We start from the raw sequence: 6,058 nt of genomic DNA on the forward strand, positions 1-6,058 counted from the left end.
TATACCGACTTCGATCGATGCTCATAATATTGATCTCTGGATTGTCTGGTCCACACTCGATAATTTACAGACCACCGTCATATAGCTGGAATATTGCTGAGAACGGCGTTAAACAACAAACAAACATGCTTGTCTCCCCTTGTTTACATTCCAGGTCCGACTAGGTAAGGTTCTTACAAAAATGATCAGACTCACCCTGTCAATCACTGTCAGTGGTATGTGGAGAATATTGCCAGTTGAGGCATAAAACAACACTTACTCCCTGATACCTGAATGTTTGATGGTGATACAATTATATATTTTAATGGAACCATATCATGTCTTATGTAGATGGAATTATTAGTTTATTTAAAAGGTCAGTGTGATGTCACACTGAGCAAATATACACTAGCTGATACGTAGGTGTACATTCCATGAAATGTATGTCAATAAATGTCTTTCAAGAAGTGTCATCTGTTTGTGATTATTTAATTAATGTCACTGTTTTTAATGTACTCACCACAAATATTTAAAGATCTGGGATAGAATTGGTTTTTTTGGGGGGTGGGGGTGTTTTAGCTTAGTGGTTAAAGCATCCACTTGTCAAGTTGAAGACCCGTGTTCTTCGTGATGAGTGAACACTTAAGCCACTAGGCTATAGGGCTGGGTATTGCCAAATTTTTCGTATTGCGATATATTGTGATATGTGTTGGCGAATTGCAATATGTATTGCAATATATTGTGGAAGTGTCACACATGGTTTAAGGTAATGAAATCATTGAAACTCTGCACCCTCCCTTTTCTCAATTTGAAACAATGCCACTGACCACTGTCAGGACTCAGATGTGATTGTACAAGATATCAATTGAAAATGTTTCCCAAATGAAGACTTCTCTTTAAAGTTTGAAACTCCAGAAAAAGCGTCTGCAGCAGCATCCTCCATTTTGTTTTGTTTTTATCCCTGCAACAAGTGTTTTGTTTATATGGTTGAAAAGTCATGCAAATGCAATTATATGACCAATAAACATTCTCAAAACTAATAATGTATAATAATATAAAGGAAATACAAATGTCATTAGTATTTTTTACTACATCACGAAAATTACCGATCATGGTCACGGAAATTGCCGATCGTATCGGGTGAACCGGTTCGCGAAAAGGTCACCGCAATATATCGTATTGTGAAGTTCGAATTACAATGTACCGGTTAACCGGTATTATCGCCTGGCCCTACTAGGCTACCCTGCCACCACCCTCACAGGGGTACAATGTGTGAAGCCCATTTCTGGTGTCCCCTGCCGTGGTATTGCTGGAATATTGCTAAAGTGGCTTAAAACTAAACTCACTCACACATAGAATTGGTCTTCAGAAACCTATGCTTGTCATAAGAGGCAGTTGTTTGGCGGTCAGACTCCTTCACTTGGTTGATGCATGTATCCAGAGTGTGTCATCAACTGTGTCAATCACTGGATTGTCTTGTCCAGACCGAAATATTTTCACATAGCTGAAACATTGCTAGATTGGCCATTCATGGGTTAGAATGGGTTAGATACCTCGTTAGGATGAGAAAGCCACAATAACTCGGTGCGCCTAGTGGCTGCAAGAGTTGTATACTCCCCAGGGACTTGAGATTGATAATGCGATGTGCCGTTGAGATTGACATCCAATGATCGAGGGAAAAATACCAGCGCCTTGAGCATGCACTAGTGCGTGGATATGTGCGCTATATAAATATCCTATGATATATAAATATCCTATGATAGAATAAGATCCATGATTTATTTATGTAACACACTAAGCTCTATAGAATGATTGTGTTTAGTTTTCTGCAGCTTTTAGTAATATTTCAGCAATATCACAGTAAGGGACACCAGAAATGGGCTTCACACATTGTACCCATGTGTGATATGATTGCTATACCCACCAGACTACCCCATTGTACTTGTTCGACTAAATGTCTGAGATGTGCGTCACTTCAGGCTTTGATCTGATACCAAGCTTACACTGTTGTGCAGGGAGATCAGAGCTATGTTCATCTTGTCGGACCGCCTCCGGGGTGTAGTGGTTAGAGCGCCCGCCCGGAGAGCGGAAGGTGGCGGGTTCGATCCCCAACCGCGTCATACCAAAAAGACGTTAAAATATGGTACTTGTTGGTCCCTCCCTGGCTCTCGGCATTAATGGGTACAACAAGGACTGGTCGGCTCGGAGTCAGTATAATGTGTCTGAGTGGGGTATTCATGCTTCACTGCGGCATGGTATCTCAGTGGGCTAGCTCTATAAAACCAGCTTATGTCTGGGCTAGTACAAGCAGCCGCACATACACATACACATGCATGCACGTCGTCATATGAGCGAAATATTCTCAAGCGCGACGTAAAAACCAATTTCACCTCACCTCATGCTTGTAAGAGGCGGTTGTCAGGCTCGCTGACTTGATTACACATATCATATCCCAATTGCGTAGATTGACGCTCATGCTGTTGATCACTGGATTGTCTGTTCCAGATTTGATTATTTGCAGACCATCACCATATATCTGGAATATTGATGAGTGTGGTATGAAACTATAAACTCTCTCACTCACAGACTGACTGCATTGACCATTGATGCTTGTGACATAAAACAATATTCTGCTTCTCAGTAGAACATTCTGGAAAAACATGAATGATGATTAGAGTGAGTGAGTATGGTTCTACCCCGCTTTTAGCAATATTCCAGCAAAATCACGGCTGGGGGCACCAGAAATGGTCTTCACACATTGGACCCTAGTGGGAAATCGAACCGGGCCTTTGGCACGTGTGTCGAACACTTTAACCACTAGGTTACCCCAATGCCTCAAATGATTACTAAAGACAGTTATTTACAAAGTTTATTTATACAATGACAAATATGACTAACTACAATATATGTACAGGGAAGGTCATAAATAAGCGTCACTCTCTTAGATGTGATCAAGATAATGATACACGTGTATTCTTTAAAGTGTAGCAAAAAGTATTCACATTCATGATGTGCTGTGTGCTCATGCAGAGTTTAACCTGGAATTTTATAGTACAGTCGAGCACCGTTGTGCCGAACTCATAATTTACCATTATTCAAGCTCTTTTAGCTCGATACGGATGTCTCGATATTTCATGGTCCCAACAAGCAAAATTACCCTTTTAACTCGATATTTGCAAAGAAATTCGATATTCACCTACCTATCATGGGCAAGTATCTCCCTGAACTGAGGTTGTTTCCACACGGTGCGGCATGAATCAAAGGGATGCGGTAGTGTAAACTAATTAGGGCTAATTGAGTTGAAGGTGTCACTTGTTTGTTATTATTTATTAGGAAGGGATCACCGTTACGACTAAACACTACTGATCACGGATTATAGTTTCGAATCAAAACATACTGAGACTCGTTTTGTTTTCTTTCATAGTGATATGTGATGATATGCCCTGTTCGGATGTCTCGAATGTCGGATGTCTCGAATTTCGGATAACTCGATATTTTTCTTGGTTCCATGAATATCGAGACAACTGTGCTCGTCTCTATTTATCAAACAAGTGATCATGAGTCTTTAGCTTTGATTTGAAAGAAAGGACAGTGGTAGCAGTTTTGATGATATCGGGAAGACAATTTAGAGGTAGCCGTGGAAGAAAAGACATTTTCCTAAAGTAAAGATTTCATCTGTGAACCAAGAAGAGGTGTATGGGATGGTTCTGTCCACGACAGTAGACTGGTGAGCGAGTGGGTCTGACCAGTGTGTGAAATACACTTCTCTTCAAAAGTTTAGACTCACTTAAAACACTCACTATACGTTATGTATATAGTATGGGCTATTTTGCAAAATGTAGTTTAGAACAGTTGCCTGAAGTAAGTGGCTATATTTACACTAGTGAGTCGAAACTTTTGATGAGAAGTATAGTTTCCAAATTTTGCAAGCCAGTCAGGCTAGAAATGCCTGAAAGTTACTAGCCCAAAATATAATTCACTAGTCTGAATGTTGACATGGGTTTCATGAACAGTTTTATCAGGCCATAAACTCGCATGATTTGAAAGTGTATTATAACATAACAATTTGGAGAGAGTGATATATTTACAAAACGACCCCAGCCAGTCGGGCCAGTGACAGAGGACATATACTAGCCCAGGAGTTTTACTAGCCACGGGCTAGCGGGCCAGTGTCTATTTCGCACACTGGTTCCGACAGCTCAAGACTGATGCGGTTGTTGCTGATTTGGGAATGAACAGCTTTCCGGCGCTCTATTCTAACATAAGCTGAATGACCCTTTTTCATAAGCATTAATATGTCCTTTCTTGGGTATGCCTGTTAGTGAACGTAATAATTACGGTGTGTCACGCTATTAAAACTGGTCTGTATATATTACACAATATGGGGATCTGATTATGCTGAGGAATGAATACTCAGAAGTTTGAGATAATAATAATAATAATAGGTCATTTATATAGCGCCTTTCCACGTCACAGGGATATGCTCAAAGCGCTTCCTGAGCTCAAGTTAAAACTATATACAGTTATACAGATACGTGGTGATGGTTGAACTGATAGACACGCAATCGAGGAGGAAGCACATATGATGATGATGATGAAACAGAAACCAAATGACTGACCTCCAAGCCGCCTTCAAGAGGAATGTTTTTATTTATTTGTTAGTGAGGGGGCGGTCATTTATTATTGGTGGGTCAGAAGGAATCTGGAGGGGTCTCCAACATATTTGACCGTGTCTGGGGTAGGGTAGAACAAGCATACACATATCTTGGAAGGGTCATGAAAACGTTAGCGTTCTGTTATAAGATATAGAGTTCGTTTGCAGTTTGTTTTATGGAGGACAACTGGGGGTCATCCAAATCCATAACATGCACAAGGGTTCGGATTTTGGAAACAAAAAACATCGGTTAGCCAATCAAAAGGCACGGAATCACTGTTTTGGAATTTCAGCTGATCCTTACAGGTAAGGGACGCAACTTTGTACAGTCCCACTTCAGGCAGAGATCACAACCTGTACGATTTTATCATAGTCACTACGAATTTTAGTCTCAACCTACGCCAATACGATTGCACTAGAAATTCTACAAAATTTCATAAAAATTCGGATATATAGACAAAAACATATTTTCGTTAAGTAAAAAAAGAGACGACAAGAAGAAATGTAATGCGGATAATTTTGAAATCTACTGTTGGAGGTATGTGAAATTAAATCTTCACTCTTGATTAGTGTCATATTATCTTTCTTAGACTCCATCATGATTTTAAGTATTTAGTTGACTACTAATTTTATGGTCAAACTACCAATTTTGATCCTTGAAACTACCATTTGCAGCACTTTGGGGTTGGCATCTCTGCTCAGATCACTTCACGGCCCCACACCAACATAGTATTACAGTTTTAGTACCTGATATAATGCTCATGTTGCGTATAGACAGACACATTGCCTGTTTAACCAATCAAAAGGCACGGAATCACTTAATTAGAATATCAGCGGATCCTTACAGGTAGGGGGCACAACTCACACAGAGTCCCACCGCAGATCACTTCACAACCCCACACCAACATAGTATTACAGTTATAGTACCTGATATAATGCTCATGTTGCGTATAGACAGACACATTGCCTGTTTAACCAATCAAAAGGCACGGAATCACTTAATTAGACTGACTGACTGACTGAGTTTAGTTTTACGCCGCTTTTAGCAATATTCCAGCAATATCACGGCGGGGGACACCAGAAATGGGCTTAACACATTGTGCCCATGTGGGGAATCGAACCCGGGTCTTCGGCGTGACGAGCCAACGCTTTAACCACTAGGCTACCCCACCGCCCCCACTTAATTAGAATATCAGCGGATCCTTACAGGTAGGGGACACAACTCCACAGAGTCCCACCGCAGATCACTTCACGACCCCACACTAACATAGTATTAGAGTTTTAGTACCTGATATAATGCTCATGTTGCGTATAGACAGACACATTGCCTGTTTAACCAATCAAAAGGCACGGAATCACTTAATTAGAATATCAGCGCATCCTTACAGGTAGGGGACACAACTCCACAGAGTCCCACCGCAGATC

Source organism: Haliotis rubra, unplaced genomic scaffold, assembly GCF_003918875.1.
Source record: "Haliotis rubra isolate DU_JTF1 unplaced genomic scaffold, ASM391887v1 Scf96, whole genome shotgun sequence".
Classification (NCBI taxonomy): Eukaryota; Metazoa; Mollusca; class Gastropoda; order Lepetellida; family Haliotidae; genus Haliotis; species Haliotis rubra.